The sequence below is a fragment of the Parambassis ranga genome, unplaced genomic scaffold, assembly GCF_900634625.1.
Source record: "Parambassis ranga unplaced genomic scaffold, fParRan2.1 scaffold_21_arrow_ctg1, whole genome shotgun sequence".
Lineage (NCBI taxonomy): Eukaryota > Metazoa > Chordata > Actinopteri > Ambassidae > Parambassis > Parambassis ranga.
The window spans coordinates 2,738,725-2,755,541 of record NW_021144767.1 but is presented as its reverse complement, the minus strand read 5'-3'; the positions used below and the strand labels follow the sequence as shown (position 1 = coordinate 2,755,541).

General features: G+C 42.5%; 1 pseudogene; it reads left to right on the top strand.

Annotated features, from left to right (window-relative positions):
• The first annotated feature begins 196 nt into the window (after nt 1-196).
• On the top strand, nt 197-16,489 carry LOC114429863 (piggyBac transposable element-derived protein 4-like; annotated as a pseudogene).
• Nucleotides 16,490-16,817: the final 328 nt, after the last annotated feature.

The window sequence follows — 16,817 nt, the reverse complement described above, 5'->3', positions numbered from 1 at the left end:
AGAGGCTGATGGATATGGGTGGATTGGAAAAAATGGTGAAGTGTGGTTTCCCACCAATGCGGAGACAACTCCCTTTTTGCAGCATGCCAGAGGTGTGAAGCCAGGGCCAACACAGTATGACATTGTCAGGGTCCAGAATGCGGATTCTGCATTGCACCTGTTTTTTACAGAGGAGATGATTGACCTCATTGTCAGCATGACTAACCTCCATGGACACTGCACAGTGAGGAACTGGATTGCCATAGACACCACAGATCTGCGTGCCTACATGGGGCTCTTGATTTTGGCTGGAGTCTACAGGTCCAGAGGGGAGTCCACACTCAGCCTGTGGGATGAACACAATGGTCGTACAATTTTCAGAGCTACTATGTCCCTCTCAAGGTTTCATCTCATCAGCAGAGGTCTGCGTTTTGATGACAAGCTGCAGAGACCAGCTCGTCGCAGAGAGGACAAGTTGGCCCCCATCAGGTCCCTGTGGGAAATGTGGGTGCATCGCCTTCCCCTCCTGTTCAACCCCGGCAAAGATGTAACAGTCGATGAGCAGCTGGTGCCATTCAAAGGGCGATGCTCTTTTCGACAGTACATGCCAAAAAAAACGTCCAAATATGGACTAAAAATTTGGGTGACTGCCGATGTTGCTACATCTTATGCTTGGAAGTGTGACATTTACCTGGGAAAGATAGGTGATGCTGCAGAGGTAGGCCAGGGCAAGCGTGTCGTCATGGAGATGACAGAAGGACTCCAAGGTGTCACTGTCACATGTGACAACTTTTTTACCTCCTACTCACTTGCCCAGGAGCTTCTGCAGAAGAAAGTAAACTTGGTTGGGACCATGAGGAAAAATAAGCCAGAGCTGCCAGCCAACCTGGTGCAGGTTAAAGGAAGACCTGCATTCTCCTCCGTCTTCGCCTTTAAAAAGAACACCACAGCTGTGAGTTACATCCCTAAATGTGGGAGAAATGTGATCCTCATCAGCACGAGGCACCGCGAGGCAGCAGTGACAGAGGGACCAAAAAAGAAGCCGGAGATCGTCACCGACGACAACCACTGCAAGGGAGGCGTTGACAATCTTGACAAGGTATGTGAGATTACATATTTCTTTTTTCATTCATTCTGATGATTTTTTTTACTAAATTCATATCCCTGTTACAGACAAATTTAGGAATTACAGTTAGTGTTTTGATCATCTTTGCATAATTATTCTCAATGTCATGTGCAGCTTCAGAATGAAGTAACTCCTTGTCAAGATGAAATCTGTACTTATTCTCTTCTTGTTTTTAATCTTTGTAGGTTGTCGGTACCTACAGCTGCAGAAGAAAGACCAATCGGTGGCCACAGGCCTTATTTTTCAATATGGTGGATGTCTCGGCATATAATGCATATGTCATCTTCACAGCTGTGGATCCCTCCTGGAACAAGGCAAAGTTTTTTAGTTTTTTAGGCTTTTCCTAGAAGAGCTGGGAAATTCTCTAGTCTCTGCAGCAATGTTAAGAAGAAAGCACACCCCTCGTGCAGCAGCTGCTTTGGTACGGCTGAGAGGGATCCAGGCTTCTGCAGCTGCCCCTCCAGACGCGGAGCCACCGATACCAGAAGACACCTGCAGCTCAAGAAAGAGAAGAGTGCATGTGGTGCACAGGGCAACGAAAAAAAACCGTCACCACTTGCATCTCTTGTGGTCGTTACATTTGCAAAGAGCACCAGGTGACATGCTGCAAGTCCTGCGGTAGAAAGTAAACACTAAATACTTAGTGTAGGTTCATTTGAGGTTGTTGTAGAATGTTGGTTCATAATAAAGTGTTATGTTCATAAATCTGATGTAATGAAATCTGAGTCGTTTCTTTTAACAGGGAAAAAAAGACAAGTATTTCATCCACAGGCCTGCAGGTAAAGGGTTGTATGGTCATTAAGTTGTTAACTGTAAAAATCACAAATGTTACCTCCTACCAACAGGGTAAACCACCAACAATCAAGAATGCATGATTATTTAGTGCCATGGCTGTGCAGTCAAAAAAAGTGTGTTTATAATGTAAGTCTATGGGACAAAATGGGAGAAAAAAGAAAATCCAGTGCTGTGCAAAAACTAATAATGCAATAAAGTCAATGTTGTTACTGATGTTTGACATGACCAAGACTGTAATAAAGGTTCAAAAGAATCCAGTCCACATTCACCTTTTCTATTAAAAATGAGCCATTTTGTGTGTTTTTTTTTTTTTCAATTTTCAGCACCACCCCTTATAAAATTGGTGATTAAAGGGTTAAAATCCTGGGGGAAAATGATTTTTTCACTACTGTTGTTTCAAAAAAATATTTATCTAATAAAGTTAGGGGACGTTTTTGTCCCCGAACAACACATTAGGGGGTAAGATTTGCCCACAGTGTACCGTTGACCTATGAAAAATTTTAAAATCATATTAACAAAATTTATGTAAAATTAAGCTTATTGAGGAAAAATGATTCAATTTGTCCACATATTGACAAAGTTATGGCCAAAATAAACTCTCAGAGGACAAAAATGTCCCGAACAACACATGAGGGTTAAAACACATATACAACATCTCTAATAGTTCATATATAGGGCTTACATACCTTTCTGAATCAGAAGAGAACTGACGATGGGCTAAGTTTATCAGGCATTCGGAGGCATCTCCAGACCGGTTGGGAAGGTCGAAGACTGCTCTGAAGCAGGCCAGGAAGGTGTCGTGATCCTGGGCTGAGATAGGTCGTACCGCATCCTTGGCCTCAGCCCATTCAAGATTCAAGATTCAAGATTCAAGAAGTTTATTGTCAAATGCACAGCACTTTACAGTTACACTGAGCAATGAAATTCTTACTTTGCGAGTTCCCTTCATATGACTTTATACACAACTAAATTAAGATAAAAAAATAAACAGTAGACTTAGGCATAAGAATAAATAAAAATACGAATAAACAATAGGAAAAAATAAAATAGAATAAGCAAAATGTGCAGTTCTATGTACAGAATGTGCAGTTCTATGTACAGAGGTAGGACGTTTAGAATGTGCAAATATTTTAAGAGATTGTACATGCAAAAACAAATATGTGCAATTTTTGCATTGTGGAAAGATAAAGAAAAATGTTCAGTCAGTGGTTCAGTAGCCTGATGGCCTGTGGATAGAAACTGTTTTTTAGTCTGGTTGTCCTTGCTTTCACGCTCCTGAAGCGTCTGACTGACGGCAGGAGTGTGAACAGTGAGTGCTGTGGGTGAGTGCGGTCTTTGATGATATTGTGGGCCCTCTTTGTGACCCGGGCATTATAGATATCCTGTAGAGGTGGGAAGGCTGCTCCACAGATGAACTGAGCTGTTTTAATGACACGCTGTTACTCTGGGAGGGGACGCAGTCGTAGGTGAAGAGGGTGTACAGCAGTGGACTGAGCACGCAGCCTTGGGGGGTTCCTATGCTCACAGTCTTTGTGGCTGATATTCTGGCACCAACTCTGACAGTCTGGGGTCTGTCTGTGAGGAAGTCCTGGACCCAGCGGCAGAGGGGGGATGTCAGTCCAAGAGTGAGGAGCTTTTCAGCCAGTGTGCTGGGAATGACAGTGTTAAATGCTGAGCTGTAATCTATACACAGCATTCTTTGTGTTCGAGATGTGACAGAGCTGTGTGGATGGCTGCAATAACGGCATCGTCAGTGGAACGGTTCTGGCGGTATGCAAACTGCAGGGGGTCTAAGGTGTCTGGGATGGTGTCTTTGATGTGGGACATGACTATCCTCTCAAAACACTTCATTACAATGGAAGTGAGGGCAATGGGGCGATAGTCATTCAAACAGGTTATTTTGTTTTTCTTGGGGAGGGGCACTATGGTGGTGGTCTTGAAGCATGTGGGCACAGATGACTGAGAGAGGGACAAATTGAAAATGTCTGTGAAAACCTCAGCCAGCTCTGAAGAGCAGGCCCTCAAAGCACGGCCGGGGATGTTGTCAGGGCCAGCTGCTTTTCGGGGGTTTGTCCTCTTCAGAGCCCTGCGCACCTCAGTTGAAGTCACAGTGAGTGAAGAGCTCTGTGCTGCCTCTGCTGGTAGAATCCCTCTGTGCTGTTTGGTGTTGCGGGTGTCGAAGCGAGCGTAGAACTCATTCAGCTCATCTGGTAGTGTTCTGTGGCTGTCTGTGACCGTACTGCTCCTCTGCTGGAAGTCTGTGATGTGACGTAGGCCCTGCCACATGCTCCGGGAGTCTGAGCTGTTGTAGTATCCCTCCAGCATCAGTCTGTACTGCCTCTTGGCTTCCCTGATGGAACTACGTAGATCATATCTGGCCTTTTTGTAGGCTTCAGCATCACCAGAGTTGAATGCAGTGAAGCGTGCATGCAGCATGGAGCGTCCCTCACAGTTCATCCAGGGTTTCTGATTGGGAAATATTTTGCAGCACTTGGTGGAGACAATGTTATCAACACAGGTGCTGATGTAGCTGGTGACGGCTGATGCATATTCCTCTAAGTCCACAGAACAGTCCTCCTCTCTCCAAGCAGCAGTTTTAAACACATCCCAGTTTGTAGCATTAAAGCAGTCCTGAAGCACCATGTCAGTCTCTTCATTCCAAACTTTCATGGTTTTGCTTACCGGGGGGGCTTGTTTGAGGAGCTGTCTGTAGGCTGGGTAGAGGAACACAGAGATACGGTCAGATTGTCCAAAGTGGGGGCGGGGACTGTCTGGTTGAATTTCTTTGAATGACTTGGTCGACATAATGTGCTGCAAACCCTGAAGTCAAATAGATCAGCTGTCGCAGCATGACTCTCTGTAACCTGCATTCCTGTCACACCTTCATGCTCCTGCATGCAGAGAGCAGACATGATTCAACATGTGTCTGACACAGTCTAACAGTATTATTGAGAATGTTTACTGACTGACTGAGACTTCATTTTAACAATATCAACAGTATGATGTCCTGTCTCTCTGATCCAGTGCAGCCAGTGCTGCTGCATGGCTTCATCTGCAAAGGCCAACATGTGACATGATGATGTCATAACTTTGATGTCCGACATACTTTAATATATTATTATTTATTATTATTATTTTACAATAGGCAGTGCACACATGTACAAGGGATACACACACAGTGGCACTGATGTCAGGACACTGTGTCATCACTCCTTTCTCTGTTCTCAGCGAACTAGACTGTAGTAATGCATGATAGAAACAACATACGGCCTATGATAGAGATGTTTATTCTATCCACCTATTGTGATAATGCATGTTGATGACACTGTTTGATGTTGTTTCCCAACACGTATTGAGTATAAACATCCCACAGCACATTCCCCTGGCTCTACGCTCTCTGGGTCTACACTCTGCTCTCTGTACAGTTCTCCCCAATACGCACACATGAGCCTGAACACACAGAAACACACACTGTGCCTGCACTGAGTCCAGGTACCGAGACACTGCCAGACTAGACAATAACTTAACTTATCTAACTCTAACTCTAATCAATTGTTCTGCCTGTCATTACACGGTACTGGCACAAACACATTATTTACAGTACGTGAATAATAATATTCAGACCAATTAAGTCAAACTGGTTAATTCCCATGGCACACCTGATGGTCTGTACCAGCGCAGTGAGCTGCAGCACACTGGTTGGAACACTGGTAGCCTATATGGCACAGCACTGCTTTTATCTCTTTTTTTATAATATGTTTGCGGAACACATGTTCTCAAAACTATGTACTATAACAACCACTGAAAAGAACTGATGTGAACTCACCAAGGGATTCTTTCTATTGTTCAATAAGGTTGTAAGCAAACATCAGAGCAAACCCTGCTCAGCTCACATGCAGCATTAGAACCAGCTGTTAATGATGATGAGTCACACTAATTATTCAAAGCAAGAACAAAGAAGCTCATGAGGTGATGCTGGTGAATCTACACTCAACAAGACTGGAGCTAAGAAGTAATCAGTCAATCAGTGGAGCTTCATTCATACAGCAGCTGTCAGGCAGAGCAGCCGATCTTCAAGCTGCTCTTTTTGTCCTCTTCATTCAGCCTGGACAGTCTGAGCATGTGGCTCCACCTAGTGGACAAAAGTGCAAACCACTGGCCCGGTCACAGAAGTCAGAGGCTCATGCAGATCATGGGGCATGTTTTGCAGTGCTTATCACGAGCGTGCTTCTCCTGCAGTTCACACACTTGTGAGGACAAACACTTGTTGTTGCAGGACTGACTGTCTGTGGTGGTTTGGCAGCGTCCTCCTGATAGTTTTAGTCTCTTATCAGATGTTCAGGTGAGCCACACATCAAGACATCAGATATAAAAACAGGACAGTCTGCTTCAGATTCTCATGTTCCTGTTAACAACAAAGATCAACAATTCACTTCAGTGATGTTGTAACTGCACAATGAGAATATTTCAATACACCACGAACACTTCAGAAGGACCATCAGGAGGAGTTCATGCAGACTTAGCAAGCAAAGCAGACAGCTTTCATTGTTGGTAACACAAGAGTACTCTAGTTTCCACAGGAGGTGATGCAGCGATGCAACCAGTTACATGTTAATGGTCATAACACTGTAAAGTCATATTTTACTTCAAAATAATGCTGCTAAAAGAAAAACGTCTCTGGGTGGGACTACATCATTAACCATTAAGAGCCCAGACAGAGCTCCAGTACATGTTACATGGACATTTCAACAACCAGCATCACCTTTCACTGCAGACCATGTTAGTGAGAAGAGCTGGATACTGACACCACCTGCAGCTGCAGCTCTGGACTCCTCCCAGGATATGTAGACTGTACCTTCCACTGAACATGTATCCAGAAGGATCCAGTGGTTTACAGATATGATGTCACCATGATGTTTGTAGAAAGAACACAGGGAGACGTTCAGCTCTACTATATAACAGGTTTTTGTATTGAAAGAAAAAACAGGACAGGGAAGAGCAGGACGACTGTCCACACTCCAGTCCAGTAGGTGGCGGTAATGCGCCTTGTAAGTTGGCTGCCAACCGCCATTAAACTGGAGAAGAAGAAGAGCCGGAAGGAGGAAGAGGAAAACAAAGACGAGCACAGCGACAGCACATGTGAAGAAGGAGTTTGTTGTTCGCTAGCTGAACAGAAGTGTAACTACTGTGAGTGTTTCATCATCTGAATGGCTGCTGCGGAGTCTCTGAGAGCTTTTATCAGCGAGCGGCTAACTGCTGCTGCTGCTGAAATATTGGGAGTGTTTGAACAAACTATCGTCCAGTACGAGGGAGAGCTGGACCGTCAGCGCAAACTGCTGGATCTGCTCCTGAAGCCTGAGATCAAGCTACACAGAACAGGTATGTAAACATGACAATGTCACGGAACAACAACGGCTCTGTGTGAAAAGAGTGACATTCAGCACATAGTGTTTCTGACAGGAGGACACTGACTTCATGACTTGGAGCTGAGCTGGGTGAAGACGCTCGCTCATTACCACTGTGTACGTCATCAGTCGTTGAGCTGAGCATCATCGATGTAGCCCGAGTTGATAAACGTTTTCATTTATTGCGGTTCATCCGTTCAAACGTGACCTGAACAACAACAATATGAGTTTTTGTTCACAGCCAAAAGTTTAGCGGCGTCAACAGAGGTTTTTGGTGTCCGCGCATCTGCCTGATCAAAATACTGCAGCACTAAACAATCCATACAGACAACAGCTGCTTAGAATGCGCGGACATCATTATATGTTGTTGTCATCATCGTCATGGTTTGTGTAGTTCACTGCTGAGTTGTGGTTTAACCTGCATGTTTAAAAAGTAAACAGTGCAGCACTGATATGATCATTACATGTTGGCTGGTAGCTGAATTCCACCAGTGCCGTGGTGCACACCTCCACAGACCACAGCCAGGTTCAGATGTGACAGCTTAACACCCTCCTATCTGCCAATGACAGACACAGACAGCAGTATTATTTAAACAAAGTCCATGGTTTGTTCCTGGGGGTCAGGAATCAAGACTCGCTCAATTCTTTCTTTAACTTTTGGCTTCACAATATATTATTTTCCACACAACAGAGGCCGTTGAACATGCTGTCACATGCTGGCCGACATCACTACGTTCACTGTTACTGCTGAAATAATGAAAAAATTATTTTTAAGGAAGAAAAGTTCCTGATGTTACTTCCTGGTTTGTACAAAAAAAACATTCCTGTGTGTGTGTACGTGTGTGTGTGTGTGTGTGTGTGTACGTGTGTGTGTGTGTGTGTACGTGCATGGGGCAGCTATTTATTGTGTTTAATAAAAAGAACAAAGACCTGTTCTGTAGGAAAGGTGACCTTAAATGACTTCTGTTATGATCTGCTGCTGTATAGAAAACAGCTGCTCCCTATATAATGGCAGGGAAACACTGGTAAGTGTGGAATATAATGTAACAACAGAAGTTAGTAGTGTGTGAATGTCCCACACAGGGAAGCCTAATATTTTGTTACTGCACCCTAAGTTAGACTTGCTGAATGTCTGTTGACATGATATTACTGAAAAGCTGATGGTATTTCTATGTTAGAATTCTCTATATATAGAAAATACATCTCTCTGTGTGCTGTGAACCTTCTGACCCTCTGACCTGCAGATCTCCCTCAACAACACAGTTTACAAGTGGAGGATGTTCTGGCTGACCAGCAGCTCTGTAACCAGAAGAAGAACTCCATTCTGGACCAGGAGGAACCAGAACCTCCACAGGTTAAAGAGGAACAGCAGGAAGACTGCACCAGTCATGAAGGAGAGCAGCATGTACTGAAAGAGGAGACTGATCCCTCTATAGTAACTGCTGCTTATGATGGACCAGAACCAAACCATGACATGGTTCTCTCTCACAACGCTCCTCAAGGTAAAACGTCTCTAAAATGTTTTTTTTCTTTGTCAGACCCTGGATGTTTATTATTATTTCTGTTTATTAGAACTTTAATGTTGGTTTAGGTCATTTGGTTGTTCCAGGGTTTAGATCTCTTGAGAGCAGGTATGGACTGGCCATCTGGCATTCCGGGTAATGCCCAGTGGACCGGAACACATTTTTGGGTTGGGGATGGCATAATGTAATCAAAAGTTAGGGCTGAAACAAACCAGTATTTTGGTACTCAGATACTCGCCTATTATTTTTGCGATTATTCAAGTACTCGGATCACACGTAAATGTCATAGTTTTCTCATGGAAACGGCTGCAGCGTCAATGCTTCAGTCAGGGCTGGGCGATAAAAATGATAATTATCGCGATATAACTTTTTTCAATAACAACATGACACAAGTTCGATAATGCTCAATAAATGTGTACACGTTGTGTGACGCTGCACATGTGCATTGCATGCTGGGCTCTCGAGTGCTACATGTGGAGCTGTACCGTCACTGTGTTCAACTTTTTTTTCTCCGAAAAGAGGACACTTTAGGCTTTCTATTAGTATACTCCGCCATGTCTCTGTCTTGTTTACAGGCTGTGTCTATGGGAAAGTCAGTGTCCAATCGGACGATGGAACGAGATCACAAGGTGCTCAAACTAGAATTGTAGAGCTTTCTGCTCTCACGTGGTATATCAAAGATGATTGATTCGACACAAGACGTATCACCCCTGACTAGCTGGGTCGTCTACACGGCTAAAAAAAGCAGTTCTGAATGCAATAAAAGATGCGTAGCGGACTGTTATCTCAGCTGGAATGTCATCAAAGTCAATAGAGCGAATCGCACATTTTTTACTTATAGTGTAATAAATTTGTATGGGTTATGGTTCTACATTTTAGTACAAAGATATAGATTGTAATATTGATTTCATGGAGATTTTATTAAGAGATATACACCTTAGTTTTTTGAAGAATTGGTCATGTCATGTTTTGACAAATAAAGAGAAGCTTAACACCACAATTAACCATCTGGTTTCTACAAACTGTTCTCCTCTAAATGTGAAATAAATATAGATTTTACATATCGTGTTAATTATCGATATTGACTGATATGGAAATAAATGATCATGATAAATTTTTTGCCATATCACTCAGTCCGTCACTCCTCCATACCCGGCGCCAAAACCGTGTGTCTATGTGTCCGACCTGCAAACTGCTCACTCGCTTTTGAACCCAGGACCTCTTGCACTCAAAACACTGATCATCCCGCTGCACCACAAGAGAATCATTCTCAATGACATTGGGCAGTTGTCGAATGCTAAATTAGTTGTCAATGAATTTTGCCTTCAAATATTACTCGAGTACTCGAGTAATCATTACAGCCCTAAAAAAATACATCATAGATATTTTCTATCAACCACAATGGTATTTGAGATGTTAGTATTAGTATTAAATAACGTTGGTGATACAGCAGTATACCAAAGGGGTACTGGGAAACTCACTCTAAGCTTGAACTGGAAAACTTGAGAGCTCTGCTTTGTGTCCATTTGTTCCTCCAGTTCTCCCTCAACAACATGACTGTAAGGAGGAAGAGATCCTGTCTGACCAGCAGCTCTGTAACCAGGAAAAAAAATCCAGTCTGGACCATTTTGCACCGATTGTGATCCAATACAAAGAAGAGATCAACCATCGGGACCCACTGCTGATACCTGAGATAAAGTTACACAGAGCAGGTATGTGAAACTGCAAACAAGCAGTGAATCCAGTGACTCATGCAGGATCCTATTCAGTTCTGTGCAACGTTTATATTAAGCTCAATGATCAAAACTGTGAAACATGTTTTCTTGTTTCTTCTAACCCTTTAGATCTCACTCAACAACACAATTTTAAGGAGAAAGAGCTGATTCTGGCTGACCAGCAGCTCTGTAACCAGAACAGGAACAACAGCCTGGATTGGGAGGAACCAGAACTCCCACAGGTTAGAAAGGAACCGCATGTTCTCTGCAGCAGTCATGAGGAAGAGCAGCATGAACTGAGAGAGGAGACTGAGCCCTCTATATTGACTGTTGCTAATGAAAGGAACTATATTGAACTAGAACCAAGCTGTGACAGGATTGTCTCTCACAACTCTCCTCCAGGAAAAAAATCAGTAAAATCTAAACCTGGTAGAAAAGGTGAGAAGCCATTTTCTTGCAGCACATGTGGAAAATGCTTTCGTCGAAATCATGATTTAACTATTCACATGAGAACCCACACAGGTGAGAAACCACATTCTTGCAAAACATGTGGCAAGTGTTTTAGTCAATATAACCATTTAACTACTCACATGAGAACCCACACAGGTGAAAAGCCATTTTCTTGCAAAACATGTGGCAGGTGTTTTAGTCGATATAGCCATTTAACTACTCACATGAGAACCCACACAGGTGAGAAACCACATTCTTGCAAAACGTGTGGGAAATGTTTTACTCAAAATGGTACTTTAACTGCCCACATGAGAACCCACAAAGGTGAGAAACCATTTTCTTGCAAAACATGTGGCAAATGTTTCAGTCATAAAAGTAACTTAACTGTCCATATGAGAACTCACAGATGAGAAGCCATTTTCATGCAAATTATGGTGGAAATGTTTTAGACAAAATATTGTTTTAACTGTCCACAAGAGAACCCACACAAATAAGTCAAGTGTTTGCCAAACAGGTGTGACCAACTGAACCATTTGTTTAATGTTCCTTGGTAGGTTTTATTTCTGTGTACTATTGAATGTGAACTGACAGCTGACACTGAGATCTGTCATGTTGATTTGTGTGTATGTCGATCATCAGTTCTGTTAGTTCTGGTTTTAGTTTTAATTCTAGTTCTTACTGTTAGAAAAGTTAGAACTGATGAAGCTGCTTGAATGAGCAGCGAAACAGCTTCAAGAAAACTCTACAAGTCCAGACGCCTTGCTTCAATCTTCTCTATGTATGATGACCTGGATGACTGAGAATCTTCATCAACAAAACAGCACAAAAAAACCCAGTCAACTAAAAGCTTGTCTGAATAAAAGTTTTTGCAGCTGGCGTTTAAAAGAATCAACAGTATCTTGGAATTCAAATAGTTCCAAAGCTGGAAGAAGTGGTAGAATATAACTATAATCCAATTATGGCCAGCATTTTTAAATCGATGGAAAGATGGTCGAATCTTCAAATTTCATTAATTGGCAGAATAAATATTCTAAAAATGAATGTTCTTCCCAAACTTTTATACCTGTTTCAGAATATTCCCTTACCACCCCCATCAGATTTTTTCCTTAAAATTAAAAAACAATTTAACCAATTCCTATGGAACAATAAGCGTCCCAGACTTCGCTTGTCCCTTTTATATTTGCCCTTTGACGGAGGTGGGCTGCAATGCCCTAACATGCTATGGTATTATTGGGCGGCCCAATTACGAACAATAATGTTTTACTATACTTCAGATAATTCCCTGGCTTGGAGAAATATTGAATCATTATCTTTGAAGTTGCCCATCCTAAACTATATTTACTCTGACAAACACAACAAACTTAAAAGGATTACTCTCAACCCAATTCTTAAAAATATGATCTGTGTTTTGCAGGCTACCAAACGATATCTGAATGAATCCACCCCCCTTTCTACATTTCAGCCCAATCTGGAGCAACAATAATTTTACCCCAGGGAAGAATGATGGAGGCTTTAAAATGTGGGCAGACAGGGGGGTGGGACTAGTGAAGGATGTCTATGGAAAAGATGGAAAACTTTTAGCTTTTGAACAATTGGTTTCTAAATTTAATATCCCCCGAAAACATTTTTACAAATATCTGCAATTAAAGGATTTTATTAGGACCCATCAAAGCAACCTTACACAAATTCCTTGTATATCAACCTTAGAAAAAATTCTCACTAAAAATCCATATAACAAAGGAATCATTTCTGAATTATATGACCTACTGATGTCATCTTCTTCTCAATCTTCTGTTTCTAAATTTAATGCTTGGAAAATTGATTTACAGGAGGAGATATCTATAGACCAATGGAGAAAAGCCTGTGAGGTAGCCCAAACGCAGACGGGCAATACACGTCTAAAGTTACTGCAATTCAATTGGCTAATGAGACTTTATTTTACTCCAGAAAAACTTAACAAATTTAATATACAGATCCCAGATCTCTGTAATAGATGTAGAGAAGATAACGGCACTTTGTTCCATTGTCTATGGTCATGTCCAAAACTCAGAGAATTTTGGGGAGAGGTTAGGGATATGTTACAGGAAATATTGTCGGTGAAGTTAAAGCTGGAACCCAAATTTTTTATATTAGGCTTGCACCCTGAGGAATTCCATATAAATCGCCATGACAAAATTCTCATAAATCTAGGAATATTACAAGCCAAACGAATGATTGCTATGTCATGGAAAGAAATGGGCAAACCAAGCATAGCAAAATGGCTCAAAGAATTGTCTTTATGTTTACCATTGGAAAAAATCACATACACTTTAAAAGGCAAACAAGAGGTTTTTGAAAAAGTGTGGGGCCGTTTCATTAATTATATGAAAAACAAAGATTTATCCTATATGTTGCACGACCCTGGGACTTCATAACTAGTCCCTGTACAGTTACACAATCATGCTGAATTTTCAATGCCATCTTTCGTCTGCAAATACTTTCATGTACTTGTACTCTGCTTTTAAAATGTGCCTTTTTGTTTGTTAGTTTGTTCTTATGTGAGCCCATTTTACATTTGTATTTTGTAAAATTTCAATAAATATATTGTTGAAAAAAAAAAAAAAGAATCAACAGACTCAGCCACACGGATAGGGAGGGGCAGAACGTTCCATAGTCCGGGTGCCGGGTGGTGTCGAGTTTTAAGGTGGGTTTTTGGAACCTCATGTAGGTGCTGGCAGGAGGATCGAAGAGTGCGTCTAGGGGAGTAACACACCAGCATGTCTGTGATGTACTGGGGGGCTTGCCTATTTAAAGCTCTGAAAGTTTGGGTTAAAATTTTAAAATCAATTCTGAATTTAATGGGGAGCCAGTGTAAGGAAGATAAATTCGCGGTAATGTGTGACCATCTGTTTGATCCTGTTAAAAGCCTTGCAGCAGCATTCCGAACCAATTTCAGGCGTTTGAGTCCAGAATTGTAAAAAAACAAATAAAAAGTGAATTGCAGTAATCTAAACGAAACCAGATAAAAGCATGGATAATCAGCTCTAGATCTGCATTTGACAACATCGGCCGTAATTTTACCTGTTTATGGTTTAATAATATGAACAATGAGCATTCAAACGTGTTTTTGTGTGGGAGCTTCTTTGATGAAGATCAGAGTGAGTCTTAAATGTTTATATGATTTATCAGATTTGTCAGAACAAATATAAAACAAATACAAGTGAATACACACACTGCATACAGGACTATAACATACTATTCAGCCCATTCACCCATGTGAAAATATATACAGGTCAAATATTATACAATAAAATTAAACAGCACTGCATAAAGACAGCCTTATCTAGACATGGAGGACAGTGTCAGTCAGTGTTGATCCTAACTGGACAGGCTGATTTCACACAAGTGTGACTGACTTGGAGTTACATTGTTACAAAGATTTCTTCTCTTCATTGTTCTCCTCTTTTTTTTCATTCATTAGAGTGCTAACCATTACACCATGGAACCCCCTCTTTACGCAAACCTGCCTGGAAGAGAACCAGAGACATGTCTTGTCCAGTCTGTCTTTCCAGAAACGGAGTCTGTCAGTGGTTAAAATGAGTGAGCTGATGTCCAGGTGTAGAACAAAGGGGCTCCTGCTAGCAGTGGTACAGTTTGTACCTACCAGCTTCAAATGAAGACAGAAGTGTGCTCTGAGGACTCACACAGCACTACAGTAGATCCTTACTATAGTCATCCATCTTGTCACATGACCTCACAACACACTGAACTGTTAGTGGGATTTGAACCCACACTATCAACAACAAATTTGGAACACCTTTTCCCCTCTCATTGATCCTCACCAATTATTAACTTCTTATTGATTCTTGTTGTCCATTGATTCATTGATCAATCAGTGACATCATCAATGCAGCAAAGCTGAACTTCATGTGGTTCATTAATGCCAGCCTCTTATTGGTTGTTGCTGGTCATTAGATAAAGAATGACAGACCTATAAAAGGCTGAACTTTTCTTGCTGAACCTTCTCTTCCCTCCAGCCAACCCTTCATTCAGGTACTTTTAGTCCTCTATGGACTAGACTGATACCATCAAGGCCACAGCAACAGTAATTGTAATGTGAGGAACTGGGCCTGCTCATCTGACAAAGATTGCTGAAGGTAAACCTGTTTTATATTTGTCGACACAACTAATGGAACACCAAACTCACATATATATATATATATAACGTCTTTATATGTCTTTAATGTAGTGCTGACTCTGCGGATGAAGGCCCCAGTCGAGCTGCCTACGGCTCCAACACAAAGATGTGCAGGCAGCGTTGGTGAGGTGGTCACCGCTGCAGAGGGCCAGCAGATACATGAGACTGCAAGCAGGTAGGAGACCGGCTACATGTTCTTTTACATGAAAGAGTGGACTGCTGATCGACACACACTTGGCCCGTTGTGAGTGCCACCACGACAAAGATATATTTGGCTGTCTGAAGCCACTCATCCAAGTGCTGCAACCTGAAGCTGAGGCTGGACACCATTGGCTGCTTGGGCGAGGAACAGGATGTCAGCCAGCTGGAAAAACAAGCACTGGCTGAAGGACTAAACTTCCAAAAGTGCCAAATTGCCGGAGCAGATTCCATTGGTGGAACTTATCATGAGGTGGAGTCCTCAACACACAGTAGAAGAGAGATCCCACTAGCAACTAAGAAACAGATTGTCAGCTACCTACAGAAACTGGAGAGGGATCAAATAATCAGCTGTCAGCTCTGCTTCCAGCTTTATCCAGGCCTGTATGGACTCCAAGATACACCAAGAAGGAGTCTCCACAGAGCCATCATCAGCAGCACAAACTCAGTCACACAGAATGTGGTTAAGCACTTAGCTGACATCCTGACACCACACTGCACTCAGTGTTCGACTAGAACAGCCTTAATGCACCATTCTGATATGGATTGCTTCTGCCTGATATAGACCCTGGTGGGGAAAAGTTTATCCATTCCTGATAAAGCTCCCGATGAGACAACACCTCGGCTGCCCTGCAGACGGCGCAGCCCCTGCTGAATGCCTCTTTGTTTATTTGATGTAGCACTATTCCAGGGTGTATCTTTCTGTGCCTTAATCTAACGTCCATTGTGAGCACATTCCCAGGGGCCATGCCGCTCCTGAGTGTGGCCCAGATCCTGTCCCCCCGGAGGCCAGGGAAAACCCTCCTCTACACCTGGTCAGCCGCTGGTGGTCTCCTCTTGTTCCGGACGAAGATGTGATACAACCCTTTTGTGGGGATGTCTTGTAGGTTTTTCTGGTCCTGTCGGGTATAAAACTCACAACAGAGTGGATTAGTTGTTCCTGGCTGCCTTCCCTCCCTCAGCAACCGTAACCAGCACTGAGGGACAGAGGCAGCCAGTTTATCACATACATCAACAATGTTGCCTTTTCTGAAAACTATTCTCCCCCTCCTTAGGATGGCCAGGATCCCCGCAGCTTCTATGCCACCGGCCGGGTCAACAATGTCCCCGAACCGGACTAAGTATCATGACGTCATGGGCGACCTGGTTCATGTTAGACCTCCACAGGGAGCTGCTGATGGCTTTGTTAATGTTGCTCTCCTGCTGTGGGGACAGAGGACAGACAGCCAGGACATGATAGACATCATTAGTGAATTGATTACAGTTATTTTTCCCTTTATCCCCAGCTGTCTCTGCTTCCACAGGTTAATTATGTTCTTGAGTTTTCCTGTTAAAATGTCCCAATGTTTTTGATTTGCTCTCCCTTCATCTTTCCCCACCCACACCCCCAGTATCTTTATTTCCTCTCCCGCATTCTGAAACCCCCATGTGTTGCGTGTGCTTTGTGCT